The 23,079-nt window shown below is 54.3% G+C and overlaps 1 protein-coding gene across 2 annotated transcripts in view; it reads left to right on the forward strand.

The window, feature by feature from the left end:
• The window catches only part of ARHGEF17 (Rho guanine nucleotide exchange factor 17), a 55,915-nt gene that overhangs the window by 3,404 nt on the left and 29,432 nt on the right, over window positions 1–23,079 (forward strand). The window lies entirely within an intron of this gene.

A 23,079-nucleotide genomic window follows, 5' to 3' on the forward strand; every position in this document is an offset into this window, starting at 1 on the left:
CCGTGGGCGCTGACTTCCACAGGAGCCTTTTGAGTGTGCTCATTGGGTAAGTGCCCAGGTCTGAGGGTGCTTCCCTGGTCCTGGGAGTGCCCAGGTAGTTTTAAGAGTGTTAATGACCGAGGGCTTCTGTCTACTCAGGCCCCGAAGGCTTCTGCCGGTGCTGATGTCAAAGGTTCTTGCCTGCTTCGAGGTATTCTGGGTGATAATTACAAAGGGTTCTAGTCTAGTCCTTTAGCTGTTTCTCAGGGACTGGTTTTAGAGATTCCTATCTGGTTCTTTTTTATAAACACACAAGGAGGTGATGAGGGTCTTTCCTGAGTCGTGCTGCCCTATCGGCCAGACCCCTTGTAGGACGTTCGGGCTTGGGGCCCACAGTTGACATAGGTTTGTACTTCCTCATGTGGGCCTCCCGTGGCAGATCAAAACGTGGGTCTGTCCCCGAGCCGGGAGAATTAGAGAGGTACAGGCATTACTTTACGGAGGAGCAAAAAAGACTCCATAAAGTACTTTGGTGGCCCTGGCCTTTCTCTGTGCCTCAGCCTCCCCATCTGTGAAAGCAGGGGCTTGTGGACAGGGTCCCTATGTCTCCATCCAGCTGGTGCCGCACCGATTTGGGAGTTCACAGGTTGGAGTTGAGGCGCTCTTGTGCCTGAGGTCTGCCAGCGCTTCTTCTGATTAGAGTGGGGGCTCTCAGGGGAGAGCAGGGACAGAAAAGAGGCTGCCCAGGCTCAGCAGACAGGGGCCTGGAGAGAGTTTGGGAGTGGCTCCAGCCCCCACAGGCAGGGCTGCCGCTGTGCAGCAGGGTGGGGGCACTGGTCCCCCATCCTGCCAGCTTTCATCTCTCCCACCCCACCCCCTTCTTGGTGACTCTGAAGTGCTTCCCCCTTCCTCTGCCAGACCCCAAGCCCCAGGGACTCAATCTTTCTTTCTTTCTTTTTTTTTTAAAGATTTTATTTATTTATTTGACACAGAGAGACACAGCGAGAGAGGGAACACAAGCAGGGAGGAGTGGGAAAGGGAGAAGCAGGCTTCCCGCGGAGCAGGGAGCCCGATGCAGGGCTCAATCCCAGGACCCTGGGATCATGACCTGAGCCGAAGGCAGATGCTTAACAACTGAGCCACCCAGGCACCCCAAGGGACTCAATCTTTCTGAGGCCCCCACTTCTGCCTTCAGATGTCCCTGGAGTTTTGGCTGTGGGTTCCAATAGGTTCTAGGTGCCATGATGCCCCCGCCTCTGAAATGGAAGCTCGGTTTTGGGTTTTGGGTTCTGGGCCTAGTGTGGGGATGGCTCAGGGTTATTTCAACCACGGCCTACACTCCCACTATGTTCCCTGCCTGTGTGAAGAGCCTGGAAGCCCTAAAGCCTGGACTAATTTGGTCACTCCCTGTTCCCAGCACTCTCACGGCCCCTCTGAACTCTTTCTTTGTTTCTCTTTCCTTGTCTCTGTTTCCCCCTTGTCCTGGCTCTGGTGTCTCTCACAGAGGCCACAGAGAGAGCCAGCAGGCAGGGAGTGGGGAGACTGGAAATTTTGGACCTATCCTTCCTTGTGAGAGCCTGGTGGGACAGCTCCGATTGCCCCTAACTCCAATGCCAGTTGTCTTTCGAACATAGGGGTGGGGGAGGGCAAGGGCAGCTCCTGCCAGGGGCCCCTTCCCCGGCTGTCTTTCCCACATAATTATCTCCTCAGGGAGCCTTGAAGGCTAAATTAGGGAAGAAGGCAAGAATGAACCAAGGGACTCAGGAAAACTGTGGGAGGGGGGTGCTCCTAAGAAGAAGCATTGAGACTCAGAGAGGAGGTGGGAGTTTTTGCAGAATTGGCTTTTGGTCTGCCTCCCTTCGTATTGTCCCCCTGCCCCACCAACTTCAGGGAGAGGCTTAGCCCCCTCCACCCCCAGAGGGCTATGAGGTGGGGCATATCTGCCCATAATACAGGCTTCTCCCTGTCCTCAACAGAGCATCTCTCCAGCCTCCAAACCTTAGCCCACTCTAGTCCTCCCACCTTTCTAGACCTAGCTTGATGTTCCCTCTTGCCTCGTAGAGGAAAGAACTAGTAAGTCTATATTTGGAAGAGCAGGGTTTGAGCCGAGGCTCCAGATCCCTGTGTGGCCTAGGATCAGTCACATCCCTGCCCTATAACTCACTTTCCCTTTCTGTAAAATGGGGGTAATGGTTTCTGCCTGGCAGGCTCTTGTAGGGTGAGTGGATGGTGTGATCACTCCCTCCCTGGGGGCAGGAGAGAGGGGGGAAAAAACAGACTCCACTGCCCCAGCTACTTCTGTGACCAGCCATGGCCCCTCCTCCCTGTCCCCTACTGGTTTCTGAGCACAGGGCTGGGCACTCTGAGCCTCAGTATTACCTGGTGGACTTGAATTGGCTCAGAAGAGAATCACTATCCCCTAATTCCCCAACCCCCTCATAAAGCCTGGAAGTTCTCCCATCTACTAGCCCAAATCCCTTCTGCTACACCCTTCCTTCTGCCTCCAGGAAGATGGGGAGCAGCTGTTCACCCCCTCGTTACGGCCTTCATGGAAGAGACAATGTTCCCTTGTTTCGGGCCTGGGGCTCCAGTCACGCTCCCTGGGCCGTGGGTGGAGATGGTGTGGTGTGAGCTCCAGAATAAGAAGGGAAGAGAAGAGGCTTTCACACTTTGCTGATGAAGCAGAAACCAGGCTGAACCCAGCCAGGGGCAAACAAGAGAGGCCCTGGGGGGTAGAGGTGGCCCCTGACCCAACCCCAGGCTTTGGGGAGTCCCTCAAACTCGGGTCTGTCCCAACCCAGAAGCTGCATTTGCCCTCTGCATGGCATATCCCCATTGTGAGCAGGTGGCCTGGGTACTAGGCCCGGCTCGGCCTCTGACTCGCTCTGAGACCTGGACAGAGTCATCTTGGGCCTCGATTTTCCCATCTGTACAGTGGGATGTTAGACAACCTGGTCTTTGAAGCTCTGAGGGAGGACAGCCTGCAGAGTGGTCAACGGAAACAGGAAGCGTTGGAGTGCTGCTGGAAGAGAAAGGAAAGGCAGCTCTGTGCAACAGCTGTGAGAACCTAGGAGCCCAGGGAATAAGGAATAGCTCGTGGTCATTTTATTCTCTGAACACCTGCTTGTGTTTCCGCTGGGAGCAGGCAGCAGAGCCTCCATGCCCTGCCCCTGCCGCACCCCTTGTCATTTCCACTTAGACCCGCAATAGCCTGGATGATAGACTTCTTTCCAGGGATTCCCCTACCCCGGCCTTAAAGTACAGAGTCTTATAGCCCAACTTTCTTTCCTCAGGTACTGATACTCATTTGACAGCTATGACAATTCTAGCCCAGAAACAGGAAATGACTTGTGTCTCGGAATCACAGATGGATTGACTCACAGAATTTTAGCATACTGGAATAGCAGTAACAGTGGCTAAAATTTATTAAGTGCTTACTGTATGCCAGATATCTGAATGTTTCATTCTTCAAGTGTAAAAGCTGTGAGAATCTTCCAGTGCTGAATTCTTAGAATTGCAGGCTGGTAGATTCCCACTGAGTCCTAGAATGTCAGTGTCTTAGAGGTGAAGGAGCCCAAGCAATCCCTGTTTCTTGGTGGGATTGGCCTGCCATCTAAGTAAGGGGGACAGGGTCAGGGGGGAGTTGGGGGGGGTCACCCGCATACCCCTAACAGCCTGAACACCTTCCTGGTGGTTATTTAATTCACTGGGACCTGGGGGTGGGATGGAAAGAACTTTGAGACTCAGAAAGGAGAATGCTGCATCTGAGGTCACACAGCTAGGCAAGGCACAGCCAGGCCCAAGCACCAACCCCTTGCCCCAGCAGACATGCCCACCCCCCACCCCCCAGCTTGCCCAGCCAGCATCCTGCCTTGCTGAGGAAGACCTGGGTTGCAGCTCTTCCTCACCTTTCTTCTCTCTGTGTCCCCTTGGCTGTGAACCCATGGGGGCGGGGGTTCTCTCCTTTCCCTCCTTGGCTCTTTGGTATAATTTTTCCATGGAAACTGGTTCTGGGAGGGGAGGCAATCAGGACATTTGGAGTTCTGAGTAGTACCAAATATCTATAATTAAATGTCTTGTCACCCAGTAGGAGAGTGGGATGGGGAGGACAGGCAGAGGGCTGTCCCTTTCTTCTGTTTATTCCCACCGCCCCTACTCCTTCCTAAGGGCCCAGGACTATTGGAGGGAGTACAGTCCAGGAATGGGTCCCCCTCAAAACATGGAAGAGTTGGGGGATGGACCAGAGTTGAGTCTGACATTTTTCAGCCCCACATTTCTGGGATGAGCTAGGTTTGGGATGCTCTGGGCTGCTGCTAATCCTGTCCCCAGCACCCTCTCAGTGTAGGAACTTGCCCCTCCTGCTTCCTTCCCCTCCCCCCCCATCTGTGATCTCAGGCTACACATGCTGCCCTGCAGCGGATGGAGGCACCCCCAGGCCGGGGGAACCAGACACTCAGAGAGTTCAGAATCTAGAAGCAGACCGAAGGGCCTGTAGGATGTTGGGGAATCAGCCTGAGGGCTGGCAGGGGAAACTTCTTGGAGGAGGCTATGCCTGGAGCCTGGCCTTGAAAACTGGAAGAGTTTGTATAGCCAGAGAAGAGAGGGAGGGTTCTAGGAGGAGGGCACAACGTGAGCAAAGGCTAGGAAGTAGGAAAGACATGGCAGGTTGTGTGTGGTAGGAGTTTCAATCGAGACGTGGGTGACCCTTGATAGAGCAATGCATTCGTCCCTTTAACAAATACTTACTGAGCTCCTGGATGCGCTGGGTACTCTCCCAGGTCCTGGGGATACAGTAACAAACAAAACAAAGGCCTGGCCTCATGGAGCTTCCAGACTAGTGAGGAGACCTGTGTGTAAATTGATATATTATGTGTCAGGGAGAGGTAGGGGCTAGGGAGCAAAAGAAAGCAGGTTAAGGGAGTAGAGACTGACAGGGAGGGAGTACAATCTTAGATCAAGAGGTCTGGGAAAGCCTCTCTCAGGAAGTGAGATCTGAGCAGAGGCCTGGAAAAAGTGAGAGAGCAAGCCAGGTAGCCATCTCAGGGAAAGAGCATTCTGGGCAGAGAAGAACAGCAAGTGCAAAAGCCCTGAGGTAGAAGTGTGTTGGAGAAATTATCCAGAGGACTGTGTGGATGGAGCAAAGTGGGAATGAGGTCAGAGAGGTAAGGGAGGGTGGGAATGGATCAGGGAGGAAGCAGATCTCATAGGCCAATAGGAGGACTCCAGCATTGACTTGAAGTGAGATGGGGTAGGCCCACAGTGACCTGATCTGACTTAGGCTTTACTAGGTCTGCTGTGTCTGCTCTGTCAGGGTAGATTGCAGGGGCCCGGGGTGGAAGCAGGGAGGCCGGTAAGGAGGCCACTGGAATAATCTGGATAAGAGCTGATGGTGGCTTAGGCTGGGACCGAGGTGGTGGAGTAGTGGGTTTCTGCTGCAGCCCAGAGCATTTTGTGAGGGCCTGGACCCCAGCGTTCCAGGTGAACACAGAGCTACTGCAGCTCTCAGAGCTGGGCAGTGTGTGAGGGGTTGATTAGTGTGGGGAGGGGGAAGTTGATAAAGGCCCCAGGGTGTCCTGGGGCTGTAGGCTACACTGACTGCCCCTTGCAGACCCACACTGGCTGGGCTCAAAGAGTGGGAGGGTGGAACCACCACAGGGCCCTAGTGAGGAAAGCAGCAGCGCCATGTCCCACTGCTATCTCCTCTACAGCCACCACGACACCGATCAGCTCCAGCTGGCATATCTCCTGGGACAGGGAGCTCACACCACCCTAAGGTAACTCTGTCCCTCCCATCTGGTCCTCTAGCCAGGTGGGCATTGCCATGGTCCCAATATATGGATGAAGAAGCAGGTCCACAGTAGACAGAGGTTTGCCTAATGCCCTGTGACTCAAATATGGGATTTGGCCCCAGGTGTCCTGGCTCCCAGGCCATACATTGGTCCCACAGAGTTCCCACTGAGCAGAGTTGGCTAGAATGGCAGTGGTAGGGTGGGGGAAGGGGGAGCCCATGTTTCCCAGAAAGGCTTGAAGCCCTGGCGTACTTATTGGGAAATGTGCCCAGGCAGCCTGGCGCCTTGCTGGCACGCCCTAAAATGGGGGCTCTGGGTCCTCTGGGAAGCGAGAGCCTATTGGAGCCAATGCCCCTGCCTTGGGAGTTGATCCTCTCCTCCCATTTCCACCCCAATCCTCTGGGGCATTCCAGGGGTGGATCCAGGCAGAGGACAACTGCCAGGCTGCCAGGCCCTGGGCAGTGAGTGAGCCCCAGCTGATGACATGCAGGGGCCTGGGGCCCCAGCCAGGGTGTCTGAGCTCCCAGAGGGGTGTCCACGACCACCCCCTCCAGTAGCCAGGGTCACCAGGGATGACTTGGTGTAGCACATGAAGGTCTGCACTAGAGATCAGGAGATGGGGTCCAGCCTTAGCCTCTCCACTTTCCTGGTGTGTGGCATTCAGTAAGTCCCTTCCCCTCAGAGCCACAGATTCCTCCATGCTCTTGGGCACCAGGATAGACGCTCCCCCCCCCCCCCCCCGGGGCTGGTGGGAGAGGCAATAGCTTTCCCGAGTAGGTCTCAATTTGTAGACTGAAGAGCTGGCAGGTGGAGCCCCATTCGGCGGTTGAGGAGACTGAGGCTGAGTGGGGCTGGGCCTCACCAGGTCTGGCCCCCGAGGCCTTGCCCTTGCCCCCAGCTGCTGTTCTGGCCTCCACTGCGCACACACAGATGAGGCCTCTGCCCACCCGGGTGGCAGGCTGTGAGGCTCAGGCTGGGGCCTAGCCCCAGAAGTGGTGATGCTACAGCCACCAGGATTTTTAAACTTTGTCCAGGGCGTGGGGCTGCCGCGTGGCTCTGAGACGCTCCTGAGGTAGCGAGAGACTGAGGGGGAGTCTGCTTTGGCACCTGAGGTCAGAGGGACATGAGTTGATTCCAGTCTAGGTTGGCAGATGGGTGGTGTATTGGTCTCCTATTGTTGCTGTGGCAAAGTACTACACACTTAGGACTTAGAACAGTACAAATATTATCTTACGGTTCTGGAGGTCAGAAGAAAAGGGTTTCACTGGGCTAAAAATTAAGGCGTTAATAGGGCTGTGTTTCTTCTGGAAGCTTTAGGGGAAAACCTGTGTCCTTGCCTTTGGCAGCTTATGGTATCTGCTGGTACTTCTTGCTTCGTGACCCCTTCCTCCGTCTTCAAGGCCAGCAGCATCTTTCTCTCGCCTGTACGTCCTGCCTCCCTCTTGTGAGGAACCTGGTGATTACTTTGGGCCCGCACGGATCAACCAGGATAAGTTCCTGCCTGCAAAATCCTTACTCTGCAAAGTCCCCTTTGCCATGTAAGGTAACATATTCACGGGTTCCAGGGATTAGGACGTGGACATCTTTGGGGCAGATGGGGAGGGGCTCCCTATCCCCGTGTGCCGGGAGCTCCGTGTTGGGGATTGGTGACCCTGGTGCTGTTGGACCAGAGTACCTGTTGGGTCCCTTCATGCCCTGAGAGGCCGAGGCACTTCCCAGGAGGGGGCATGTGGAGGGAAGGAGCACGACCCAGATCCTTTCTCCCCCCCAGGCTGGCTTTGGGACCCAGGGCAAGCATTTACAGATCCTGTGCATTGCCCCCTCACTCCACCAAGGATTATTGTTAAGATTAAATGAAATCATGCTAAGAGGGCTTAGCACATAGTAAGTGCTCAAGAAGTGTTATTTCCTTCCTTCGGGACTGAGAGGCAAGACACTAGGATTCTAAGATTCAAATAGACCTTGACTTCAGGATGCTCAGATTCCCAGCATCTCTTTCCAGCTTAAAGCAGAGGACAGAGCTCTAGACAGGAGGGCAGGTGGGGTACTGACTGGGTAGGTTCCGTGGCCCAGTAGCCTGGGCCTTTGGAGATGGGAGGTAGGCAGACTAGAGGACTAGGCATTTGGGGGGAATCAAGTACCTTACTGTCCTTGCTCTTCTCGCCAGCTCCCCCTCCCGCTTTGTTACCACCAGCCCCAACCTGGGAGGCTGAGCAGAGCCAGAGCCCTCCCTGGTCAAAGCCCCAGACCCATTGGAACTGGCCTCTGAAGCAGGGCTCAACAGCCCCTCCAAGCCAGGGAGATTGAGGGTCTGGTGGGCTTTGGGGTCAGACCAATAAGGGTTAACATCTCAGAGCAGACTCTGACTCACTCACTGGGTGAAAACTAACAAGTCATTTCATCTTAGCTCGGAGCCTCAGTGTCCTGCCTTGTCAGCCCAGGACCCCAGGTTTAGAAGCTCTCAGAACGGTGGCCACTTAAGAACATGCACTTTTGAGATTGCTCGTTCAGAGTGTAGAATCTTGTGGTTTCAGGATGAAGAATTCTGTTTTTTTCCAGGAGTCCATACCTCTTAGCTTGATTTTGTTCGTGCATTTGAGATGGTTACTTCTTGGTTCTGAGATTCTGGGGCCAAGGAGAGGCGGGGCGGGTCCTGGGCCAGTGGTGGGGGGGACTGTGTCGGAGGGGGCCAGGCTGAGGGAGCTAGCGCCAGGTTGGTGTCTGTTTCCTGTTTATTGGTTCCCAGGGGGTGAGCAGGCCCTGCCCCAGAGCAGCAAGGAGCAGGAGGGAGGGAGGCGGGGTGTCCTGGCCGCCAGCCAGCCCCACAGCCCAGCCTCCTGGGACTGCTGAGACCCCTCCCCCTGAGCCCCCTTAGACAAACATCCAGTCCTTTCCCAGGACAGGGCACTGGAGGTCAAGGAGCAGATGTGGAAGGGAAGGGATGGAAGGACAGGAAGGGACCCTTCCCCCGCAAAAATCCTACTGACTCCATCTTTCTTGGCTGCCTGTGTCACTGAAGTCTCACTCCTGGTTCCTCACTGTCCCCCTCTGTCTCTCCCTGTCTCCCTGAGAGTGGGGGTGTGGAGTGGCATGGTGGTGAGATGTCCAACTTCTTGGCAGGCCAGGAGGCAGGAGGAGGAAGAAAAGGGTTAGGGCCCTCGATCCCAGGAGGTCCACCTGGAAGGATCTTTAGAAACCAGCTGTGTCAGGACGCCTGGGTGGTTTAGTCGGTTAAACGTCTGCCTTCGACTCAGGTCATGACCCCAGGGTCCTGGGATTGAGTCCAGCATCGGGCTCCCTGCTCAGTGGGGAGTCTGCTTCTCCCTCTGCCTGCTGCTCTTGCTGTCCATCTCTCTCTCTCTCTCTCTCTCTCTCTCTCTGACAAGTAAATAAAATCTGAAGGAAGGAAGGGAAGAAAGGAAGGAAGAAAGAAAGGAAGAAAGAAAGGGAAAGAAAGGAAGAAAGCAAGAAAGGAAGAAAGGAAGGAAGGAAGAAAGGAAGGAAGGAAGGAAGGGAGAAAGGGAGAAAGGGAGAGAGAGAGAGAGAAAGAGAGAGAGAGAAAAAGAGAGAGAGAGAAAGAGAGAGAGAGAGAAAGAAAGAAAGAAGAAAAGAAAGAGAGAAAGAGAGAGAGAAAGAGAGAAAGAAAGAAAGAAAGAAAAAAGCCAGCTGTCAGCTGTGTCTTCTAAGCATCCCTTACCCTGGCATAATTGAGAGGGTAAACTGAGGGCCAGCAAGGGGAGTGGTCTTCCCCAAGGCTGAGACATAGCGGACCAGGCCCAGCAATCTGCCCTGTGCGCCTCACTGCTGTTCCAGCCCTGCACTTGGACTGCTGCATATATGGGACCACTGGGAATTCCTGAGAGGGGGGATGGCATGGGTGACTTGGCATTTTAGGGAGTTGGACTGAGCCAGGCAGGAAAAAGAAGCCTTGATATAGGTCTGCAGAGAGGTCTCTGTTTGACCAGAGCACACAGGGAGAGGCTGTGTGTGTAGGAGCCAGCTTGAAGGTCTTAAGTGCCAAGTTGAATGGCCTGGGCTTTGTCCTGTGGGCAGTGGGGAGCCATGGAAGGTTAGGAGCTAAGGAGGACCATTGCCAGGTGGGCCACATTAACAAACATTCTCTGGTTGTGGACTGCAGAGAGCAAGAGGTGAGAAGCCCGAGTTAAGGCGTACAGGTGATGCAGGGATGGGAAAAAAAAGGACTTACTAAGGGAAATCATTTGGAGGTAAAACCTGACAATTTAAATTTAGGCTCAGGGGCCCTATCAGAAACTGGGATGAGGGGAGTAGGGCCCACCTCCCTTATTTCAGTTAGAGAATGTGGCAGTGGGACAGAATGTGAGGTCATCTGAGTCATCCCCCTGCCTCAGGAATACAGAATGTTCCTCTGTATTTCTAGAAGGGGAAGGGGGCTCTGAGCCAGCTCAGGTCCCTGTCTCTGTGCCTCATATGCTTCCTGTCTAACTTCAGTCCCTCCTGCTCCAGGGAGAAGTGCCTGCTTCTCAGTGGGGTCACCAGAGAAGAGCAGAGCTCCAGGCTATGCCCCCAGTCCCACTCCTTCTGGCATTGGCCTGGGTAGGGAGCATGGGGGCGGGGGGGGGGAGGGGAGAAGGAGCAGGCCAGTGCTGCCTTGCTAGCTAGGACCCAAGACCAGTCACTCAGTCTCAGTCTCCCTCTCTGTGAAGTGGGAATCCCAGATGTGGCAGAGTCCCAGAAAGCTCTGGACTGTGCCGGCTCTCAGGAGCTGGGGCTAGAGTGACTGGTAGGTAGACAGGCAGGCCATCTTGCTAGCAGTACTCACAGTGGGTCCTGCAGTCAGACACAAAGTATCCTTGTGATATTTGTACCCCAGACCCCAAGACAAGTGCTGGCCTCTGGCCTTGCAGTCCTGGAGGCCTTCCTGGAGGAGAGGAGGGCAGGCTGTAGGGAGAGGAGTAACTCAGATTTGGGGCCTGATCTGAGCCTGTTTCCTCATCAGATGCCTAAGTACCCTTCTAGCTCCTTGTTGCACCCTGGTCCTCTTCTCCCCTCCTCCTGGACCAGAGCTTTCAGGCTTCTCCCCAAGGCCAGCGGGGGCGGTGCCTGGGGCGGGTGAGGAATTTCCGAGGGAACAGCTAAATTCAGCCCCAGCTAAAAATAGTCCTGGGCCTGGCCCCAAGGCTAGAGGGGGAAGAGGAGGAGGAGGAGGAGGAGGAGGAGGGCGGGGTAAGCCCGTATCCTGCCTGCCCCACCTCTTCACCTGGACCCCGGGCCTGGGTTGCTGAAGGCCTCCTCCCTCCTCCCTCCCGCCAGGCCTTTCCCTCACTGGGGCTCTGTGCTTTCTTCCCTCCTCCCTCGTCTGTCCTTCTCCCTGCCCTCCTCCCCCAGCCTCGCCCCTTCTGGCTGTCTCTTTTCCCTATATCTCCCTGACTCTGACAGAGCCAGACAGAGGCCCATCCGTGGCCAGGACCAGGCCTTCAGAAGAGGGCCTTGTATAGGGACGTGTCCCCTTGACATCGAAGCCTGAGTGTCAGGAACCACCCCCGCCTCCACTGGCAGCTGATTGCAACCCCTCTCTTCTGGGGTGGGAGTGTGGGGAATGACAGACCTCAAACGTTCCGAGGTGTGGAGATGTGGGTGGGGCCCCTCGTTCACCCCGTGCCCTGGTACATGGCTCTGGGCAAGTGGCTCCACCCTCGCCAAGCCCTCCTGTTCCTGGCACACGGGGCATCAAAACACATTTATTAAATAAATAATGTGGAGGGAGTGGGGTAGGCAGGAGGAGGAGAGCTGGGCCCTGCCCTTGGGGAGTTCCCAGGCTCCTCGGAACTCTTCTCACCACCCATGCCCAGCACTGTTTGGTCTCTGCCCTGGAGATGACAGGCCTGAGCACCCAGGCAGGTGAGAGTTGGCAGATGGCAAAGGTACTGTCCCAGGCCAGTACCAACTGGGGGTCAGGGTGGGGTGGGAACCAGACACTGAGGCCCAGGGAAGGTGAGCTTCCCAGCTCAGATCACAGCGCTCAGAAGGAGAGAGGTGGTGGGATTAGAGCCTAGGCTGGCCTCACTCCAAGGCTGTGGGAGTGAATTTGGTCTAATGTAGCAGAGAGATCAAGAAGGAAGTGGATGGTAAGTCTTAGGAGATCTGGCCCATAGTGCTTGACTGAATATGGTGCGACTCAGGGGTGGGGGTTCACAAGTAGTGGTAGCAAAGCGTGTCAAGCTCTCCCTGTGTGCCAGGCCCTGGTCTGAGCACTTTCCACGCAGCTACTCAATTTAATCTCACAACCACCTCTGGGGAGGTACTGTCATCCCTGTTTCTAGATGAGGAGCCCGGGGCAAAGCCTGATAAAGTAGTTCACCGGGGTTAGGGAAGCTAACTAAGTGGGGAATTGGAGTCAAAACCCAGACAGTCTGGTTCCAGGATCTATGAACGTCACTCAGGCTCCTGGCTTTCAGGCCTGCCTGGGTGGACGGCGGTGCCATCACCAAGGTGGGTACGAGGGAGGAGAGAGTGGACTCCGCTTTGGACGTAGGAAACCCACTGGATTTGCACTCCACAGTCCAGCCCCAGGAAGGAGCACATAGTGGTGGCTCAGTCAATACTAGGCGAATGGCTCACTTGAATATGAGGGGCCCTTGGGCTGCAAGAGGAGGTGATGGGCAGGCAGAGGGAATGAGTATTTCCTTCCACCATTGGCCCAGGGACCTTTCTTCTGGTGCCAGAGTGCAGCTGCGGTGGGTGCTGGGGCTCCTTGCTTGTGGAGAAAGCTCTGGGTTGCAAGGGTGCTGAGATGAACCACAGGCAGGGGAAGGAGGGGTGGGTAGGGGCAGGGCAGGCAGTGCTGGCGCGCTCCCGCCTGCAGTATCTGGAAAGCAGATCTCTTGGGCCATGGCCGGCGTGACTCAAATGGAGACAAAAAAACCTTCCATATTTGGACAAAGAGCCCAGAGAGGCCCGGACCCGCAGCCAGCCCAGGCCGCCTCCCCCTACCCCCCCAGTCTCCCTCTGGGCCCCTAGCCCTGAGCCCTGTCCCACGAGTTTAACTCTTGGGCCTCAGGCAGCACTGTGGCCTCTTCCCCTCAGTCATCAGGCCACCTTCCATGTGGTCAAGCCTGGGCCATGGGTGCTGGAGAAGAAACCCCCGGTGTTGGGCCCTGAGCTTGGGGTAGAAATGCGGAGAGGAGTCCTGGCAGAGCCCGCAGGTTGGAATGGGGTTACACACTAAACAGACAATTCACACGCCAGGGGGTAAGTTGACTACAGTATGAACCCAGTGTGGCAAAGCCTGAGGTCCACAACATGGAGGCATGAACACACACGCACACACACACACACACACACACACACACACACACACACTCATACACTCATTTCTTTTCAATCCCCAGCAGACTTCTGTATTCACAAAGACATCTGTGCAGATATCAGAAGTGAGGACCCAGGCTGAGAACCTCTCACACCTTCCCTGGAGCAAGCTTTGATGACTGCAAAGTTGGAGTAGATAGGGATAGTCAGATGTGAACAAGTAATGTAAATAGTCATTATCCATCTGCAGAAATGCAGACAGAGCCATCTGTCCCTTCGCTGACACCCCGAGTGCCCAACGTGTGGGGCTGGGTGTTGTGCAGTGAATGCCAGAACCAGGTGAATGGGGAGGGGGCTTCAGCCCACTTCCTGCCTGGAGCAGGACCTCATTCCCAGGGGGAGGACCCAGATGCTCGCTGTCACTGGTTGGGTAGCTGAGTGACTACACAGCTGCTCCTAGCTTTTCTAATTAGCCCTGGGTAATTAACTCTGGAATCAGCCTGGGTAATGGGTTTGGAGAGCCCAGGGTAACCTTTAAAATTCAGTTCCGTTATCGCCCACTGGTACCTATGTTTGCAGGGTTAGCATGTGGGCTATAGGACAAACAGACAGAGGTTCCTGCCCCAGGAAGAGGTGGGAGCCCCATCTGAGAACTGAGGATCAGAAGGAGGCCAAAGTAGGGGAGGGCGAGGGAGGCTAATGCGGCTGGAGCCTTGAAGAACCAGCAGGACTGACTGGCAGAAATGGGGCCAGGCCTTTCAGTCAGAGAGAACCAGGAAGGCAGAGGCTTGTGATGAAAAAGTCCTGGTGTGTCTGGGGTGTCATGAAAGGCCCCTGGTTCTGGAGAAAGTCAGGTGCATTCTGGGGAGTCTGGAAGGCCAGCCCTGAAAGTCTGGAGTTCACCCTGGGGCAGTAATTTCCAAACTCTTAAAAATAGTGGGGTGGCGCCTGGGTGGCTTAGCCGGTTAAGTGTCTGCCTTCAGCTCAGGTCATGATCCCGGGGTCCTCGGATCGAGCCCCATGTCGGGTTCCCTGCTCTGTAGGGGAAGCCTGCTTCTCCCTTTGCCCCACCCCCTGCTCGTGCTCTCTTTCTCTCTCTCTGACAAATAAGTAAAATCTTTAAAAAAATAGTGGAATCCTTTCTTCTGGAGAAATCTTGACACTGAACTATAAAACAGGCCAGTTTGGAACCTTGTTGATATAAGTGAAGGTGGGGGCATATCTCCCTCTTGATCATGTCTCCCCCCGTGTACTTCCATGGAGCCCCCTAGGACTCAGAGAATCCCTGCTTGGGGCAGAAGGGCCCTGGTGGGGGTGTTGAGAGCAGGACAAGCCTCTCCCTTCAGTTTCTCCTCAGGCTCAGAAGTTCAGCCCAGCCAGGCTCCCTGGGCAGGGACAAACCCTGGTGGGGCCATGTCTCCTGAAGGAGCCAGGATGATGGAGCACCCCACCTTGGGGCTCCAGTGAGCAGGCGATGTCCCCTACCAGGGGCCTATAGAGCTGGGCTGGGCCCTACTTGATGAGGAAGACGACGTTTTAGAGTGGTGGGAAGGCCCCGATTGCTGACTGCTCTTTTCCAGGAAGGTACGGGCCCTTGGAGGGAGGAAGGAGCTCGCAGGGCTGGAGGAACCACTATGGCCAGAGCATCATGCAGCCAGAGTGTGACACAGGTGGGGAGGCAGGCAAATTTGGCCTGATGCTGGTGTGTCAGCAAGAGCCAGGTCACCCGGAGTGTCGGGGGCAGCCTGAGTGCTCACGTTTGATCCTACGTCCAGCTGTGTTGGTGTAATGGTTAGAATAGATTGGAGCCAGACGGCTTAGGTCCAAATCCTGCTCTTCCTCTTAGCTGTATGACCAGGAGCAAGTACTTAATCCCTCTGTGGCTCAGTTTATGCACCTGTAAAATGGGGATGATGATGATGATGATGATGATGATGGTGACACTTATTATAGGGTTTTTGTGAAAATTAAATGAGATAATGCCTGTGGTGGCTGGGCTGGACCACTGACCACAGGGGATCAGTGGGAAATCATAAAGTTGGAAGAGGAGGGTAGTGACCTGGCCTGGCTGAGGAGGGGTCCCAGGGATGGGGAGAAGTGGCTGGGGTCCCCAGGAATAGCTTAGAGTCATCTTTGAGGGAGAGGGATATGCTGAGTCCCCCGAGGGATGCTCAAACATCCTCCCAGGCAGCTGCCATAGGAAAAGAGCTAAGGGGCTTTGCAGAGGTGGGGTGGGGTTCCGTGGGCTTGGGGCTCTGCTGGATTCTCACTGGTGGAAATTCCCACCCTGCTATGGAGTTGCCTGCGGCTGACCTCACTTTACACTCGGTATCCGTGGCCCAGAGAGAGGCAGGATTGCCACCGTTGCCCAGCGAGTTCCAGCCCCAGGTCCTTCATCTAGGCTGGGGACTCAACTCCAAGCTTTGGCTGGGTCGAAGTCTAGCTCTGAGGTTGCCTGACTTGAGGAGGTGTGGGGGTTGTAAAGGAGGAATTTGACAGTTCTCTGCCGAAAGGGCTAGGAGCTTCCTCTCTGGCTGCAGGGTGGGCTGGGAAAGTGTCCTGGAAGACAACACAGATGACACTGGAATTGTGCAAGAGAAGACCGAGTGGGAAACTGAAGGGAGAAAGCAAAGACAAAGGCTCCAAACTCAGGGTCCCAGAGCAACCCCCTCCTACTTTCATTTGGTTTTCATTTACCAGGAGCCGCCTTGGGACTTGGTCCTGTGCATGGGCTGGGAACACAGGGCAGTGCGCAGGGGTGATTGGGGGGCGCTGTGGAGATGCCCAGAGGCTGGGGGTGGGGGGATCCCAGAAAGTCAGTGTACAGAAGGGACAGTTTGTGAGGAAGAGACTGAAGCTAAGCCTATGATGGATGAGAAGGAAGATGAGGAGGGTTGCAAAGACTGACACGGGAGCCTGAAGCAGGCAGCAGATGCCAGGCGGTGAGATGAAGTCTTTAAAAATTCAATGTATTTAATATTTTGAATATGTAATATACTCATGTGGTTAAGAAAAATCAAAAAGGGGGAGCGCCTGGGTGGGACAGTCAGTTGAGAGTCTGACTCTTGGTTTCAGCTCAGGTCATGATCTCAGGGTCCTGGGATAGAGCCCCGAATCAGGCTCTGCACTCAGCAGGGAGTCTGCTTGAGATTCTCTCCCTCCCTCTCCCTCTGCCCCTCCCCTGCTCTCCTGCGCACTCTCTCCCTAAAACAAATGGGTAAGATCTTAAAAGAGAAATAAAGGAAAAAAAGAAAAATCAAAAAGGGTAAAAAGCCTCCTTCCCACCAGCTGTCTAGTACCTACCCTGCCCCACCCAGGATACCCGGTTATTAATTCTTGTGAATCCTTCTGTAGGCAAATGCCAGCAAATTCACTGTCTTTCCTCTACTTTCCACACACAGAGGCACACTGCTGTCCACTTAGTGAGATCTTGGCCCAGATCTTCCCTTATCAGTGCATTAAGAGCTTCCATATTCTTTCTTGCACTGTGTGGTGTCCCATCGCACTGACTCCCAGATCTGTATTGAACCACACATTAAAGGATGTTTAGGTTATTTTCAGTCTTTGGCTGTTACAAATAGTGCTGTGGCGAACAAGCTTGTTCATAGGTTATTTTGTACGGGGGCTGGTGTGTGTTTAGAGCAATTTCTTAGGAGTCGAATTGCTGGGACACACCGTATATGTGATTCCGATTTTCATGCTCTACAGAGGGGTCCAGCACCGTGGTAAGGAGCCTGTGTCCCCACAGCGTCGCCAAGTTGGACCTGCGCTATTTTCCCTATCTGAGAGGTGAAATGGTATCTCAGTGTATTTTAATTTGCATTTATCTTGCAATGAGTAAGGCTGAGCATCTTTCCACATGTCCAAGAGACATTTGGATTCTCTTTTCAATGAACTGTTCACATCCTTTGCCCTTTTTTTTCTGTTGGATTGTTGGCCTTTTGTTTTTATCAATTTCTAGGAACCTTTATAATATTAAGGAGTTTATTATTGTCTGGGTTATGAGTTGTAGGTATTTTTTCCGGATCTGTCACTCGATTTTTGACTTTGTTTATGGTATATTTTTGCCATGCAGAAGGTTTTGTTTTTATGTGGTCTAATTTATCAAGCTTTTATTTTATGGCTTCTGTATTTGGAGTCACGGTTAGAAAGGCCTTTCCCACTCCAAGGTTATAAAGCAGTTTCCCCATGTTTTCCTCTGGTGTTTTATGTTTTCTTGTTTTGTTTTACATTTAAATCTTTGACCCATTTGGAATTTATCCTGGTGTGTAGTGTGAGTTATGGCTCCCACTCTATTTTTTCCCAGAACTAGAGTATCTTTTTGGGGTGGGTATGAAGGCCAGAGGCTAGAGCTGCTGAAGGTCAATGGCAGAGTGGTAAGAAGGGCTTGGGGCAACACCAATATAATGTGACAGGCAGTTGGAAATGGGGCCTAGGCTGGGGGCATAGCATTCCCAGATACTCATCTTTGCTGTGTGACATTGGACAAGTCCCATCCCTTCTCTGGGCCTAAAGTATACCTAGAGTATAGCTGAAGGGGCCCTGGATATCACCCTGAACCCAGGGCTGACTGTGAGGGAGGTGATGGCCAGCAAGAGGGGGCCGTCCTGAAGGCAGGGACACAGAGGATGGCCATGGATCCAGCACCCATTCAGGCTGGGCTGAAGTGGAGGGGGTTAGGGGGCTGGCAACAGAATTCACTGTGTTCTTGGAATGGGTAGGCAGGAAGGCAGAGAGGGACGGGCACCCATTTTTAAAAATACCCACAGCAGCTTGGCACTGCAGGCAGGGGTGGGGGGCAGGCCCTCTGCCAGCCCTCTGGATCCAGTAATGCTGAGGGTCGCTAGGGCAGGTACACTGTCAGTTGTCTGAGGACTGTGGACCCAGCCCAGCCCAACCGTAGCCATTCCTAGAGGTCTTCTTCCCCCCATCATGAAGCAGGCATCCTTGTCCTCTCCAGTGGAGAAATAGGGACAGACCACCCTCCCAGGGTCTAGTCCTGGTACTGTCCTGGACTTGCTGTGTGACCTGAGGCCAGTCCCCGTCCACTGGGGTCACTATCCATCAAAAGGGGCAACTGGACTTGCCTCACATGCTTCTGCCATCCCTGGCCCTCACCAGATTCCAGTTTGGATTAGAGCTGGGGGGGAAGAGCTTGAGGTCCTTGCCTCTTCCCCCTTTACAGATGGGGAAACTGAGGCCACGGAGGGGACCCTGACCCCTGCCCTGCCTTTGCTCTTCTTGGCTTTCCTGGGCCTAGGGACCTTCCTCCCTGCCCCCACATGGCCTGTACCAGCTCCCCACCCCCACTCCTGGGCCCCAGTGGTCAAATTCCAGGGCTGCCATTGCCGTGGCAACAGCCAGCTCACAGGGCCCCTCCTCTCTGAGCTGGCCCCTCCTCTCAGGGTTCTCCACCAGGCTGTTGTCCAGGGAGGAGACAGAGAGGGCCTCCCGCCCCTAGAGGACTAGAGGGGTTGGGGGTGGGGTAGGGAGGAGATCAGACCCAGCTGGTTTCTCATTTGTTTTCCAAAGGAGAAAATGGAAAAGGCACAAAGTGCTGCCAGCAAATGCTACTCTGTTATCCCACACACAGTGGGAGGGACAGAGGCGGTCACCTGGGCTGGGGACAAGAGAGCCACCCAGAAAGGCTTTTTGAACCTTACACCTGGAGAATCGCCCCATAAAAGGGTCTAAGGCTGAGGATTTGGAATGGAATGGGAGATGGAAGATCCTTCCTAGGTCACCACCATCCAATGGTAAGGCTGCCTAGAGACTGAGGGGCCCATCCTATCTTGGGCTTTCTCCCAAGCAGACATGCCCCATCCTGGAAGGAGTTACCATGGTAGCCTTGGAGGGAGTGAGCTCCTTGGCCCTGCCAGGGGATGCCTACCCTGGGAGGGGGTTGGTGCACTCAACCTCTGAGATGACCTGCCTTCTTTTTTTTTTAAGACCTACCTATTTATTTTTTTAGAGCGAGAGAGCAAAAGAGAGTGTGTGGGAGGGGTGGGGGCAGAGAGGGGGGAGAGAGAATCCCAAGCAGACCGGGGTGGAGGGGTGGGGGCAGAGAGCAAGGGAGAGAGAATCCCAAGCAGACTCCCAGCAGAGCAGGAGCCCGGCCCGGGGCTTGACCCTGAGATCATGACCTGAGCCAAAACCAGGAGTCGGACACCCAACCAACTGCACCCCCAGGTGCCCCTGAGATCACCTGCCTTCTAAGGTTCTCTGGTTGTTGATAACGAGCCAGTGTTTATGGAGATCTCTGTTCCAGGCATGATGCTAAGTAAGCCCTTTATATCCTGTATTATATAGATGAAACTGGCACTGATATGGGCCTCCTGGAGGTTGGGGCAGCCGTCGGTGCAATGTGGTCTCTGGCTTTGCCCTCCTTTTTCCAGGGCCCCCACCCACTGTTAACTTTCAGGTGTGTGGTGTATTTGCTTCCAGGCTTTTCTCCTTGCATATATGCATATATGTGTGTGTGTATAATATATATATAATATATATGTATGTATATTTCATGATGTGGTGATGGTGCGGTGTGTATGCTTCTTGCTTCTTTCAGTGAACATCACACTGAACATTTCTCCGTGGCGCTTTAAAGAGCTCCCTAAGTGCATGATTCCCGCAGCCTCGCGGTCAGTTCCCTCTGTTGTGAAGAAGGCAGTGTGAGTGTCCTCGTCCTCCTGTGCTGCTGCTTTCCCCTGGACTGGAAGGCACCCCCTCTCCTGCACAGTGGAATAGATGTGGATAGAGAAATCCTGACCCCAGGGTACCCTGTGGGTACAGATCCTGTCACCATGAGACCTTGAGCCCAGTCCTTCACTTCTCTGTGCCCATCTCCTCTTGTGTAAAACACGGTAATAATAGGGCCCACCCAGGAGGCCTGTCTCCAGGTTAAAATAAACACCTGTAAGCAGCACTTAGGAACCCCTTGAGAGAGATTAATTCCCATTTGTATGCCATTGCTCTCTTCCCTTCCTCAGGCCCTGCAGGTCACTGACAGAGGGGAGGATTTGAGCCCCAGCTTCACCACCTTCATCTTGAGAACTAGAGCAAGTTCTGACCCCTCACTGAGCCTTGGTTTCCCCCCTGAGTTGCTATGAGGATCTGATGAGATCAGGCTCTACAAACATTTTGTAAACTGTGAAGTGCCGGATGGTGCCACTTATTGTCAGTATCAGGAGAGCATGGATGCAACTCCAGAAGCCTAAGGTGCTCAGAGCAGGAGGGGAGTCATCAGATCTGGGGTATCGGGACAGCTTCCTGGAAGTGGTAGTCCTGGTCCTGGGGCTTTGGGACAGGGGAGCCTAGGCCTGTGTCAGGCTGGCCTTCAGCGGTGAATCCTGCAGCACGCGTGTGCGCGCACACAGAAGTGACTGTGGCTGCCCACTAGGACTGGTCACTAGTCGTTGATCCAGAGCAGCAAGGCTTGGAAGTTGAGGCTGCCTCTGGTCAGCCCAAGCTGGAGACCACTTCTACCCAGGCCCAGTGACAGCCCCCTGGAGGCTGGGGGGGAGGGATTGTGGAGGAGGGCCTGTTCCCTGTCCCTGGGCAGCTTGACCCCCGAGGCTTGTCTGGTGTGATGGGAGGGGCTTCCCTGGGCTCTGGGTTGGGCCACGGCACCCAGGGCTTACTTTAGAGCCAGAGAGACTTACTGATGGATTGAACTTGCTCCTCTCCTGGGGTGTCCCCTGGGTCTTGGAATAGGGTAGGGGTAGGGGAGGTGGGGGCCACAATGCCTCCGAGCAGCTTGGGCCCCTTTGGACAAGATTTAGTGGATAAGGCCCAAGGGCCCAGTTCTAGCCTCAGCTGACTGCCTGCTGCCCTGGGGGTCTCGAGACACTTTCCTCTCTGAGCCTCAGTGCCTATCCGTAAAATGAGAAGGAATGGACCTTTCTCTGGCTCCCTCCTTTATAAGGAAGGCTTGAACATGGGCATTCTAAGCTTGCTGTGCACATTCATAACACTGAAACTTTCATTCATTCACTGATTCACAAATACGTATTGGGCACTTACTGTGGGCCAGACTATTCTAGGCATGGTTACTGAAGTCTGCAAGCTCCAAAGGGGAGGGATCACCTCTGCCTTGTTCCAGCAGCATCCACACCTAGAACAGAGGTCAGATTAGTAGGTTGGTAGGAGCTGATAACACCTCAAGCTTCCTTCGGCCTTTGGTGGTTTGAGTATAATTTCTGGCACCATTGTAAGTGGGGAAGATTGCCTCTTTTGTCTGCTAGGCTTTGAGATACAGCTAGGCTATATCTACCGCTCAGGCAGGCCCTGCTGCCTCCTCCCTGCCCCTCAGCTCCCTGGGGCTCTGGCCTGAGGCTGGCCTGGCCTTTCCCAGGGTGCCTGGCCCACAGCCCAGTGAGTCATCTTCCGCTCTAGAGGCAGGACACCCCATCCCACCCCGAAGGCACACACAAATGGAGCCCACCCCCTCCTTCTCCCCCCAGCTTGTGCCTGGGTCCGAGAGAGGGAGGGAGCAGGAGGGTCTGGAAACAGACACTGGATAACTTCCTTTCCCACGATCCCTCACCCCAGCCTCCCTGCATGCTGGAGAACTGGGTGGAGGCGAGGGAAGGGAGCCCTCCTTTGCAGAGCATTTACTGTGCAGCAAGTGTACACCCTCATTTTCCAAGTGGGGAAACCGAGACCGAAGGGAAGGGATGTTTGCAACAGCTAGAAGGTGGCGGTGCTGGGCCCAGACCATCTGGGCCCAAATCTCTATGCAGTGTTCTATGCTGAGCAAGGTTTAGACATTTTGAATGATACAGTTTCTGGAGTTGGGAGGGGAGGGCTCTGGGAGGTGACCTCATACACAGGTTCTGAGCTAGGACTGGGACCACAGGCCAGACCACTATTGTGGGCAGAAGTGTGCACAGGGCTGGGTAGGTGCATTTCCTGGGAGCTATGGTTGCCAGATTTTAACAAATCCTACTCTAAGGCTTCATCAGATTCCCAGTGGTGTCCTTGCCCCCCACCCCTGGCCTCCAAGGGTGGGTCAACCTGCCCCCTCAGACTCAGATGTGGGACCCAGAAGATCTGGGTTTCAGTTTCTCTGCCTGAAAAGTACAGATGATGTTCTCAGCCTCTTGGGCCCTGGAGATGAGGAAATTCAGAGCTTATTAGCTGGTCAGGAGGTGTTTTTCACATCTGTTGGGGTCTGTCTATCCCCCTACCCCCTACCCCCCACCTCCTGCTTCCGGCCATTATCCTTGATGTTAAGAAACTCTTCCTTCCCAAGCTGGAAGGTCCAGCTGTATCTTCTTGAAATTAAGCGGGGATGGGGGAGGGCAGAGAAGAAGAAAGGGAAAAAACCCACATGAAAAAAGACCAGTTAAATTCAAACCACATGCACCGCAGCCCCTGCCATGCAGGCCTCTGCTGCCATCTGTGGGTGTCTGCCGGAAGTGTAGTTCTGGAGCCCCAGCTTTCTCACTAAAGCCAGAAGGCTGGATCCTGGTGCCTGAAATCTAGGAGGATGGTCAGGCTGTCCGTTGGCTGTCTCAGGCGTGACTTCACTTACACACCTCCTTCAGGGAGCATGGTGAGGAATTTAGAGTCCACCTGAACCCTCCTTCCTTCCCCATTTGTCTATAGAGAAGGAAACAATCCCAGAGTGGGGAGTGACTCCCGCTAAGTTACGGGGCAAGTCAGTCATTTGACACATATGTATTGTGTACCTAGTGTAGGTCAGGGACACAGCTATGAACATAGAGAGTCCTGGTCTCTGCCTTTACGGACCTTATGGGGGGGGGTGCTGTGGACACAGAGACCTTCCTCCTGTTTCCATCTCTCCTATTAAGGCCAGTCATCCGAGGAAGAGAATACAGCGCATCACCATCTATTTCAAGGTGTCCTGGGTTTGGCTTGATTGATTTATGTGCTCTGTGACCCTGGGGAAGTCACTTGCCTCTCTGGTATGCTGATTACCTGGGGTCAAATCCCAGCTTTGCCAAGTCTGTTTTGCCACGTCCAACTTCTTGACCTCAGGCACATTGCTTTAGTTCTTGGAGCCTTT

Source organism: Halichoerus grypus, chromosome 11 (assembly GCF_964656455.1).
Source record: "Halichoerus grypus chromosome 11, mHalGry1.hap1.1, whole genome shotgun sequence".
Classification (NCBI taxonomy): Eukaryota; Metazoa; Chordata; class Mammalia; order Carnivora; family Phocidae; genus Halichoerus; species Halichoerus grypus.